The following is a 12,855-nucleotide window of genomic DNA, read 5'->3' on the forward strand; positions in this document are numbered from 1 at the left end:
GCTGCTGCAGGGAATTACCTCACAGGATGGCAGCAGCAGCAATAACTGCAGGCTATGAGGAGAGCTGTGGAGAATTACCTCACAGGCTGGTTACCTCAGCACTGGGATAAGGACAAAGTGACTGCATAGAAATGGCGCATATCTATTAATTTTTTTTCTTGTCGCCTGTAAGAGCCGTTCACGATTATTATATTTGTTGGTATGAGGGCTTGTTTTTTGTGGGACCAATATAATTTTTAATTGAACTGTTCCTTTTATTATATAATGTTATGGGGGGGGGGGGGAGGAAAACATTTTAACAGCATCATGACAGGTACACCTGCCCGCTGCCATTTTAGGGGTCACACGTCCTCAAATTTGCGGACGTTACAGGTGGGGAAGGAATGTATTGGATTTGTTCCCCATCCAGCATGATGTGTCAATATCATGTCGGCAGCAGGAAAACTCTTCCTTCCCTGTCCATAACGTCTGTAAATTTGCAGACGTGTGAATGTAGCCTAAGGGTCTATTCACACGTCAGTATATCAGTATATTTTTCACTCTGCAAATTTGAGTGCTCTACTTTTAATTTGCAATCTACAAATTTCCATCCGTATTGCTTTTGCATTTTTTGCTGATCCACAAAAATGATAAAAGTGTGGTTAAGGGTGCGTTCACACCTACAGGATCGGCAGCAGATATGATGGTGTGTTCGTTTATTTAGATCGAATCTGCTATGGATCCGCACCATCATATCCGCTGCTACCCTAATAATAATCTAGTCACTATTTGCAGATCCATATTTTTGCTGATCGTATCCACAAAAATACGGATCCCGTACGGTTCTATTGGTGTGTCCATGGAGGAATGTCAGTCTGCACTAGGGCCTCTCATTTTTTTTGTTTGGTTATTTGGTATGGATCCCAGCCCTGTACACAACTACGGATGTGTGAATGGAGCCTTTGAAATACATTGTTCCTATATTCTGTTCGCAATTGCGGACGTGTGAATGGGGCCTAAATCTCACAGTCCCATAGACTTACATTATGCTGCCATCTAGGTCACTTGACACAGTCAGGAGAGAATGTGCAGCCTTCTGGCTCCTGATTGGTTGCGGTCTGAACACTCAGACATGTCAAAAGTTTTAACACGTACTCGAAAGGTATTCTTTTTGTTTCCGGAAGTTTGTGCCAAAATATGTCTTTTTTTAGATGTATTGTGGGAAGTAAACATTTACAAAAAAAGGCTAATTTATAAAGAAGTTTTATAGACTAAAGCTTCTGCTAGAGACAAACAATGAATGCTTCAAAATGCATCCGAAAATATGGGTGTAAAAAAGTTTTAAAAACAAAATCGCCATAAACATTGTTAATACAGATCCTAACACACTGAACAAACATATATGTTTTGCCAGAGTCCCTGCTCGATAAGCATCACAAAATATTACTTTACTGAAGGAGTAGTAGATGCTTGGAATAAACTTCCAGCAGATGTGGTAGGTAAATCTGCAGTAACAGAATTTAAACCTGCCTTTAGTGACGTAGCTATAGGCGTCACAGCGGTCGCCATGGCGACCAGGCCCCTAGCTACAGGGGGCCCGCTGGGCTCCCTTGCCACTTCCTGCCTCTCTGTAGTTCTCCCGAATCATCTTTCGATTTGGGAGAACTACACTTGGGTCCTGTTTCCTCCCCTATGTGCTCTCCCCTGCTGTTGGTGCAGGGGAGGAGGGGCGGAAGAACCCGGTGCAGGAATCAGGAGGAAGATAGAGGCAGAACTGCACTAAGCCTGCAGTCGACTCTAAAATTCAACTTAATCAAATTAATTTTATTTATCGCCCAGCCCTAATATGATGTATTTATACGTGTATGCATGCACAGTATGTATATAGTGTATGTATGCATGTACGTGTATGTGTGTATACGATGTATGTATATGGTGTATGTATGTACAGTATATGTGTAGATGTGAGCCCCAGAGAAGAGCAGGAACATGGACAGTTTATCCCTAGCTCATGATGGGAGTTGTAGTTTTGCAGTCAGTGGCTCTTCAGATTGCAGCATTACAACCTCCATCATATCCTACTGACAGCTCATGATGGGAGTTGAAGTTTTGCAGTCTTCTGTCTCTCCAGGGTGCGGCTCTACAACCTTCATCATGTTCTTCTGGCAGTTCGTGATGGGAGTTGTAGTTTTTCAGCTGGAGAGTCAAATATTGGTAAACGATTAGAAAATGGTACAGTACATAAATTATAGAGGACAGTGGTAAGTACATGATGGGGAGGCAGTGGTACATTAAATGAGGTGGAGGCAGTGGTACAGTACATGGGGTGGAGGTAGTGGTACAGTACATGAGGGGGAGGCAGTCGTACATTACATGTGGTGGAGGCAGTGGTACAGTACATAAGGTGGAGGTAGTGGTACAGTACATGAGGGGGAGGCAGTGGTACAGCACATGGGGTGGAGGCAGTGGTACAGTACATGAGGGGGAGGCAGTGGTACAGTACATGAGGGGGAGGCAGTGGTACAGTACATGAGGGGGAGGCAGTGGTACAGCACATGGGGAGGCAGTGGTACAGTACATGAGGGGGAGGCAGTGGTACAGTACATGAGGTGGAGTCAGTGGTACTGTACATGAGGTGGAGGCAGTGGTACAGTACATGAGGGGGAGGCAGTGGTACAGTACATGAGGGGGAGGCAGTGGTACAGTACATGAGGGGGAGGCAGTGGTACAGTACATGAGGTGGAGGCAGTGGTACAGTACATGAGGGGGAGGCAGTGGTACAGTACATGAGGGGGAGGCAGTGGTACAGCACATGAGGGGGAGGCAGTGGTACAGCACATGAGGTGGAGGCAGTGGTACAGTACATGAGGGGGAGGCAGTGGTACAGTACATGAGGGGGAGGCAGTGGTACAGCACATGAGGGGGAGGCAGTGGTACAGTACATGAGGCGGAGGTAGTGGTACAGCACATAAGGCAAAGGCAGTGGTACAGTACATGAGGGGGAGGCAGTGGTACAGTACATGAGGGGGAGCCAGTGGTACAGTACATGAGGGGGAGGCAGTGGTACAGTACATGAGGTGGAGTCAGTGGTACAGTACATGAGGGGGAGGCAGTGGTACAGTACATGAGGTGGAGGCAGTGGTACAGTACATGAGGGGGAGGCAGTGGTACAGTACATGAGGTGGAGGCAGTGGTACAGTACATGAGGTGGAGGCAGTGGTACAGTACATGAGGAGGAGGCAGTGGTACAGTACATGAGGAGGAGGCAGTGGTACAGTACATGAGTGGGGAGGCAGTGGTACAGTACATGAGGTGGAGGCAGTGGTACAGTACATGAGGTGGAGGTAGTGGTACTGTACATGAGGGGGAGGCAGTGGTACAGTACATGAGGTGGAGGCAGTGGTACTGTACATGAGGGGGAGGCAGTGGTACAGTACATGAGGGGGAGGCAGTGGTACAGCACATGAGGGGGAGGCAGTGGTACAGCACATGAGGGGGAGGCAGTGGTACAGTACATGAGGTGGAGGCAGTGGTACAGCACATAAGGCAAAGGCAGTGGTACAGCACATGAGGCGGAGGCAGTGGTACAGTACATGGGGTGGAGGCAGTGGTACAGTACATGAGGGGGAGGCAGTGGTACAGTACATGAGGGGGAGGCAGTGGTACAGTACATGAGGGGGAGGCAGTGGTACAGTAATTGAGGGGGAGGCAGTGGTACAGTACATGGGGTGGAGGCAGTGGTACAGTACATGAGGGGGAGGCAGTGGTACAGTAATTGAGGGGGAGGCAGTGGTACAGTACATGGGGTGGAGGCAGTGGTAGAGTACATGAGGTGGAGGCAGTGGTACAGTACATGAGGGGGAGGCAGTGGTACAGTACATGAGGGGGAGGCAGTGGTACAGTACATGAGGGGGAGGCAGTGGTACAGTACATGAGGGGGAGGCAGTGGTACTGTACATGAGGGGGAGGCAGTGGTACAGTACATGGGGTGGAGGCAGTGGTAGAGTACATGAGGGGGAGGCAGTGGTAGAGTACATGAGGTGGAGGCAGTGGTACAGTACATGAGGGGGAGGCAGTGGTACAGTACATGAGGGGGAAGCAGTGGTACAGTACATGAGGGGGAGGCAGTGGTACAGTACATGAGGGTGGAGGCAGTGGTACAGTACATGGGGTGGAGGCAGTGACAGTTCATTAAGACATGGTGGCACATTAGAGGGCGTCACCTTAAATTCATTGGGGGAGGGGTGGGGCCCTAGCTAAAATTTTGCACCTGGACCCATCAGCCTTAACCCCTTAAGGACAGAGCCTGAAATGGCGTTAAGGACCGGAGCAAATTTTATGAATATGACCTCTGTCACTTTATTCATTAATAACTTCGGGATGCTTTTACCTATCCGGCTGATTATGAGATTGTTTTCTTGTGACATATTGTACTTCACATTTCTTGTGAGTCGATACTTATAACGAATCTACGAAAATAACGTGAAAAATTGTGAAAAAAATGAATTTTTCCAACTTTAAAACTTTTCTGCTTTTACAGAAAATGGTTATACCACATAAATTATATATTAAATGGCATTAGCAACATGTCTACTTTATGTTGGCGGCATTTATTAAACTATCTTTAATTTTTTTTAGAAAGCGTAAAACATTAGCAGCAAATTTTCAGTAAAATTTCAAAATCAGATATTTTTAGGGAACTGTTCAGGTTAATTATGTTCACACTACGTATATTTGAGGCTGTATGTTTGAGGCTGTATAGCAACCAAAACAAGGAGTGGATTGAAAACACAGAAAGGATCTGTTTACATAATGTTGTAATTGAGCGGATGGCCGTCATTTAATGGCAAATATTTGCTGTTATTTTAAAACAACGGCTGTTATATTGAAAAAATGGAAGTTATTTACCGTTATATGGCGGCCATCCACTCAATTTCAACATTGTGTGGACAGAGCCTTTCTGTGTTTTCAATCCACTCCTGGTTTTGGTTGCTATGAGGACCTGACATGTGGACTAAATACAGCCTCAAATATACATAGTGTGAACCCAGCCTAATTAGGCTGCGTTCACACGACGTATATTTCAGTCAGTATTGCAACCAAAACCAGGAGTGGATTAAAAACACAGAAAGGATCTGTTCACACAATGTTGAAATTGAGTGGATGGCCGCCATATAACAGTAAATAACGGCCATTATTTCAATATAACAGCCGTTGTTTTAAAATAACAGCAAATATTTGCCATTAAATGACGGCCATCCACTCAATTACAACATTGTGTGAACAGATCCTTTCTGTGTTTTCAATCCACTCCTTGTTTTGGTTGCTATACAGCCTCAAATATACAGCCTCAAATATACGTAGTGTGAACATAGCCTTAAAGTGTATTTGAGGGGCCTGTATGTTAGAAAGCCCCACAAAGCACCCCAATTCAGAAACTGCACCCCCCCAAACTCTGCAAAAGCATATCCAGAAAGTGTTTTAACCCTTTAGGGGAGTCACAGAAATAAAAGCTAAGGGGGACATGTATCATCTGGCGTTCTGGGGGTTTTCAGGGGAAATTGCCGATTTGCGCAATATTTTATTCGCAAATGGCTGATTTGCGAATTAAATATTCGCAAATCGGCACTTTCCGCCGGGGGGGGGGGGCGGGGAGATGGTGTGAAGGGGGCGGAACGGAGGGCGCGGACTCAGAGTCCGCGCGATTCACCATCTGTTCCGCAAAAAGATACGCCGAAAACCTACTCCAATCCTCAGCTGGCGTAGGTTTTCGGTGGTGCGCACCAGAGCGCACAAGATTTATGTAGAGGCAGTCCGCCTCTACATAAATCCCCGTAGCGCCGGAGATGCGGGGACATTTATAAGTCCTGCGTAAAAAACGCCGGACTTAATAAATGTCCCCCTCAGTGTGTAAGAAATTTGAAAATTTTAATTTTCTGTGCAGAGATTTTATTGTAATCCAATATTTTTCATAATTATAAATCTATTACCAGAGAAATGCACCCCAATAATTATTGCCCCGTTTCTGCAACCACAAGCCTCAGATATAAAGGAGCGCCTAGTGAATTTCAATGGCTCCGTTATATTTGGTAATTTCTGACTGTACCACTTCAGGTTGGCAGAGGCTCTGGGGTGCCAAAACCTAAAAAAACACCACTAAAGGGACACCATTTTGAAAACTACACCCCTCAAGGAATGTAACAAGGGGTGCGGTGAGCATCTGGACCCCACAGGTGCTTCACAGATTTTCCGAACAATATGGCGTGAAAAAAGACAAAAGTATTTTTTACACTAAAACGTTGTTCTAGCCTTCAATTTTTCATTTTTACAAAGGGAAAAAAGGAAAAAAAAAACACAAAACATGTAGCGCAGTTTCTCCCGTGTACGGAAATACCCCACATGTGGACATAAAGTGCCAAGCGGGCGCAGGACTAGCCTCCAAAGGGAAGGAGCGCCAATTGGCTTTTGGAAGCTGGATTTGGAAACTGTAATGGATTTCAAGGGCCATGTCGCATTTACAGAGCCCTCGTGTTGCCAAAACACTGGAAACCCCCCACAAGTGACCCCATTCTGGAAACTACACCCCTCAAGGAATTTAACAAGGGGTGCAGTGAGCATATGGACTCCACTGGTGATGGGCACAAATGTGGAAAAATGTGATGTGAAAGTGAAAATTTTCATTTTTTTACTTTCACGGCACAAATGTGCCCGTCATCAAGGGGTCCATATCCTCACTGCACCCCTTGTTAGATTCCTTGAGGGGTGTAGTTTCCAGAATGGGGTCACTTGTGGGGGGGTTTCCACTGTTTTGGCAGCACGAGTGCTCTGTAAATGCGACATGGCGTTCATCATCCATTCTAGCCAAATCCAAAATCCAAATGGTGCTCCTTCCGTTCGGTGGCTTGCCCTGCGCCCACATGGCGCTTTATGTCCACATGTGGGGTATTAACGGACTCTTTTTTCTCTTTTAACCCCTTGTGAAAATGATAAATTCAAGGCTAGACCAGCATTATATTGTAAAAAATGTAATATTTCATTTTCACGCCACATTGTTCCACATTTGTGTCCGTCACCAGTGGGGTCCATATGCTCACTACACCCCTTGTTACATTCCTTGAGGGGTGTAGTTTTCATAATGGGGTCACTTGTGGGGGGTTTCAACTGTCTTGGCAACACAGGGGCCTTTTAAATGCAACATGGCCCCTCAAAATCGATTCCATCCAAATCTAGACTCCAAAAAACAAATGGCGCTCCTTCCCTTTGGAGGCTTATCCTGCACCCGCATGGCGCTTTATGTCCACATGTGGGGTATTTCTGTACTCAGGGGAAATTGCTCTACACATTTTGTGTTTTTCTTTATCTTTTAGCCCCTTGTGAAAATGAAAAAATCAAGACAAAATCAATGATTTAGAGTAAAAAATTAAAAAAAATTACACTAAATGTTGGTCTAGCCTTGATTATTTTCCATTTCCACAAGGGGTTAAAAAAGAAAATAAACGCAAAACGTGTAGGGTAATTTCCCCTTAGTACGAAAATACCCCACGTGTGGACATAATGTGACATATGGGCACAGGGCAAGCCACCAAAGGGACAGAGCGCCTTTTAGAGGCTGGAATGGAGGATGGAGGCCATGTCGCAATTACAAAGCTCCTGTGCTGCCAGGACAGTAGAAACCCCCCACAAGTGACCCCATTCTGTAAACAACACCCCATAAGGAATCTAACAAGGGGTGCAGTGAGCATATGGACCCCACTGGTGACAGGCACATATGTAGAATATGTGGTGTGAAATAAAAATTTTTTCATTTTCAAGTCCCAAATGTGGCCGTCACCAGGGGGCCATATCCCCGCTGCCCCCCTTGTTAGATTCCTTATGGGGTGTAGTTTCCAGAATGGGGTCACATGTGGGGGATTATACTGTCCTGGCCGCACAGAGGCTTTCTAATTGCATCATGGCATCCTCTAATGGGAATGGCGGCCATACCTATTTAGTTGGGGAAAAGGGACAATTTTTTATTTATTTGGGGGTATTAGGCCAATTATTAGTTTATAAGGTTGGAAATGACAGGTGTCCATCAAATTCAACCTGTGTTGATCCAGAGGAGGGCAAAAAACCCGCATAAGGCAGACGACAGTAGCCTCATCACAGGGGAAAAATTCCTTCCCGACTCCATAATGGCGATCAGAATAATCCCTGGATCAACGTGACCCCTGAAATAGGAATAAGGGGAAGAATTTAGAAAATGTAGAACTCCGATGACATGTGGTGCGCCTTGAAGTGATCCTGTATGCAGAGGCCGGGGGGATCAGGACAGGTGTCACACTGGAAAATGGTGTCCTTCCTGATCCCCCTGTTACGCCACACTCTGCACTTCTTCTGGGGTCTCCCGTTCTCCAGTGTGGAAAATGTTGCTGAGGGGTCCAGAGCAGGTATTTATTACTTTTGGGGACTTTGACCGCCGTGATCGGCTGGACGATCACGGCGATCGGGACCTGGCACCGTGGCCACCATTACTTTTAACAGTAATGGCGGTTGGTGCTGTCTCGGACAGCACCGGCCGCCATTATTTTCGGTGACCCGATGACCCGGAAAGGTGCCGATCGCCGCTATTGGCTGATCTGAACTGAACAACTGTTACAACCCCCCATGCCAACAGGGAGAGATGGCCTGCAGTGTATTTCAGCAGGCCATCTCTCGCGATCGCATACGGCCGGTCCTTCCCCCCAGTAAATGATATCCCCAATGTAGGTAGCCCCCATTGTAGGCATTCCCCCTATATGTAGAGCCCCTTGCAGTTGCCTCACCCAGTAAATAATATCCCCCAAGTAGGTAATCCCCCTGTAGGTAGCCCCCTGTGTAGAATTTCCCCCCTTTGGGGTAGTCCCCCAGTATGCTCCCCCCCCCCCCCCCCCAATGTAGGTATTACCCCCGTAGGAGAGTATTTGGTATCCTGATAACTGATGTTTGGGCAGCATGCCATTTGTTTACCATGAAAATGATTCACGTTTAGCACTTTGTGTGGACTATAGAGTCTGAAGCCTATTTAAAGGGGAAGTCCCGCAAAATTCAGAAAAAGGAGGAAGACTGGGATGCAGGAAAATAATACAGTAAACGTACCCGTCCTCGTGCCCTGTAGCACCGCTCTCGGGTCTAGGTGACAGCCGTCGATGTCCTGCAGCTCTTCCAGCTACAATGTCACATACCCAGCTGAGTGATTGCTGGCTCAGCCATTCAGTGACTGAGGAGGGACACCACCCCAGTCACTGACCCTCTCTGACTGCTTATCCAGGCCGTGATGTTGCAGCTGGGGGCTATGTTCACACTACGTATATGTCCGGCCGCATATTTTCGCAGCCGGACATATACGTCTTAAACTCCGGCCGGGGATTTACGTAAGTTGCGGCCGGCTACGTACGGTCCGCGAACTTACGCCCGTAGTCTACTTACGCTTCCCAAGCGCCCTACGTAGCGATCTGACATCGGTCTTTTACTTGGAAATCTTCGGCTAGCCCTGGACACCCCACAGAACCTTTTGGATCGGCGAATCAAAGTGCAAAAATGAAGAAATCACCACAACGTACGGGACCGCATGTTACGCTACGGGCGTAAGTTACAGCATTTTCGTCCTCAAACAATGGTCTGGTTCATTTTTTACGGCGCTGCATACGATCCTGGCGTAAGTTCTTACATAGTGTGAACTGTGCAGCCGTAGACCGTATACTTTCCATTGTACGCAAACTGCGTAAATCTCCGGCCGCTTATTCACGGATCGCGCTACGGCCGGAAACTTACGTAGTGTGAACATAGCCTGAATTACCAGGTACGTGACGTACCCAGTTTCCAGACGAAAATTATATCTAGTGGCTGTCAGCAAAACCCAGGAGAGGCACTATGGGGCACGAGTACGGGTACGTTTATTATTTTCCCAGACCTCCCTGCCTTCCTCCCTTTTTTGAATTTCGTGGGACTTCTTCTTTGAGCGTTAGCTCCTGTTTATTTCATGTTCTTGTCTGTTTCTTGTTCTTATTTATGTAATTTTGATTTTGGTATTTGGACATCATAAAGCCTTGTACAAAGTGTTTTTCATAAACTTTTATGTTTTGCGTCACTTGTGTACTTCTGTGTCATAGTCCCTTTGGCTTATTGTGCAAAGTTAAAGGCCTAATTCCACGGAACGATTATCGGCCGTACATCGTTCATGTAGGCTGATTGTTGCGTCGCTTGTTTTTCAAACATGTTGAAAAACAAGAGACTGTCATAGCAGCAATCTGCTGCCATTGCTCAGTGGAACAGGAGCGGCGGCAGCAGACCGCCACTATCCTCTATGGGCTGCCCGGACGATCAGCAATCAAGCGGGCAACCCCCGCGCCCCCCCCCCCCCCGTACTCACCCGCTCCAACACGTGGAATAGCGGAGACAGTGAGCGGAGACAGCACTCGTTTGCTCCTCTGCATCGCCCCGTGGAATAGGGGCTTTAGTCTAGAGCGGTGCAAGTATGTTACAAGGGACAGCTAACTTAGTTTTCTTATTTGTTTGGAATAGGGAAAATAATCTGTGTGCTTCTAGTCTTGTCTTTGTTGTCTTGTGTTCCATCTCTGGCTGTCATCCATTGTTTACTTGAATCATAATTCACACCATCACCTCCAGTCTCAGTCATCTAATGGTGAGTTGCCATTTTGTTCTTGTTACTTATCATATTGATAAGTGCTTGTATGATTTACTTGTCTTTGAGAAGGCCACTAGGTGGTTATTTGCCCCCAACTAACTTGGTGGGTTTTGCTGACACATGTAATGTTTATGATCAGCTTTAGAAAAGAGAATGGGTTAGATGTAAATGGGATTTAGATAAGATAAAATGTTACCATTCTGTATTCCCCGGAAGGGGCCTATATATTACAAATGTCTAAGAAGAAGAGTTCAAGGGTGTATTAAAGTGTATGTGTCACAGTGTGATCTTTGAAACTTCTTTGAAAATTTATTTTGCCATGGAAACTTTCCAAGCGCTGTGAATTCTGTGCATGGAATTTGCAACACCTCCATTAAAAAGATCATTGCTGGGACTAAGGCAATGTATACCTAATTACTTTGTAGCGTAGACGCCGAATTACAGTGCATGGTCATACATAATAACATGCTAAAACCATAACAAAAATCTAAATGTTGAAAGAAGTCCCGGTTTTATGCAAATCTGTTGGCTATTTAATGAGAGCCTGATGTCATCAGAGGAAATGATGTAATACAATCTTCTATAAGCAAATTGTGAGCATATTTTGATCAGCGAGATAAAATTTGAGGCTATGTTCACACTATGTATCTGTGCGGCTGTATTGCGGGCTGTAAATCATCGGCTGTATTTTTCCGGTTCATGCGTACGCTGGAAAGTATAGGATATACGGCTGCACAGTGCACACTATGTATGAATCTACGGCCCGATCGTAATCGGACCCGTAAAAAATTAACAAGACCATTGTTTGCGGCTGGACATGCGGCCGAGGATTGACAGGCGGTCCGTACGGAGTACTTCAAAAATAGCCGGCAATAATGCCGAATGCCGATGCCTCTAATAGTTAATATATTAAATTAATAAAACACATTTTCTTTGTAATAAAGTCCCTTTCGTTGTTCAATAATTTAATTCTAACGAATCCATCATTGTGCAATTAAATATACTGTTAAAATAAATATACAGTGGTGCCTTGGATTACGAGCATAATTCGTTCCGGGCCTGTGCTTGTAATCCAAATCCCCTCTTAAACCAAAGCAAATTTTCCCATAAGAAATCATAGAAATGCAGACAATTGGTTGCACACCCCAAAAATAATGATTTATTATTCTGAATAACATGTAAAACAAGTGAAACAAACATTCAGAAACAGCAGAATCTGTGATATTACAAGTTACTGTACAGTAATGGAGAGGATGGGAAACAAAAGGGCGGACAGAGACTGCAGGGAGCATGAAGGAATGAGCAGGGCAGATGTGGGCACATACATGCAGCACTCTCTGTCCAGGGAGAGAGGGGTTACAGCTATGAAGAGATTACCTCCACAGTCCTGTCCCCTGATGTGAGCCCCAGCCTGAAGTTGATCTGCTATGATTTGGAAGGTGAGGGAGACTTCCTGGGTCAGAGTACAGGGCTGTAGACCCCGCTATGCAGACCATTCCCCTCCCCCACTCGCTCTCCCACCCAGTACAGGGAGCTCTTAAACCAAAGCAATGCTCTTAAACTAAGTCACAATTTTGAAAAACTGTGAGCTCTTAAACCAAAACGCTCTTAAACCAAGTTACTCTTAAACCAAGGTACCACTGTATATATAAATAAATGTATATTTATATATATATTTATTTTTTGACAGTATATTTAATTGCACAATGATGGATTCGTTAGAATTAAATTATTGAACAACGAAACTGATTTTATTACAACAAAAATGTGTTTTATTAATTAAATATTAATTAGTACAGGAAGCTCCATTAAGCCGTTAATTCATATTCCCGGTAATAGAGCTTTCTGTACTAATCATCACTTTACTTTAATTAAAACATCAAATGTTTCTTCTAATTATGTTATCACAATAGCATTATTAGAAGAAACATTTAGAATTATATGTGCGCTCAGCCGATCAGCCAAAGAGCCGGTCCGCAGTACAGTGACTTCATTGTGCTGCGGACCAGCGAAGAGGACACATCGGGGTGAGTATACAGCTCTCCCCACCCCCTCCTCTGCACTGCACCCCTCCCAGCAAGGAAGGGGGGTCACTTAACCCCTTCCTTGCTGGGATGGGTGCAGTCTGACATCAGTCTGGCCCCCAAGGGGTTAAGGGGGATGCAATACATCCTCCCTTAACCCCTTGGGGGCCAGACTGTAAGCAGCGA

This window comes from Dendropsophus ebraccatus, chromosome 4 (genome assembly GCF_027789765.1).
Source record: "Dendropsophus ebraccatus isolate aDenEbr1 chromosome 4, aDenEbr1.pat, whole genome shotgun sequence".
Classification (NCBI taxonomy): Eukaryota; Metazoa; Chordata; class Amphibia; order Anura; family Hylidae; genus Dendropsophus; species Dendropsophus ebraccatus.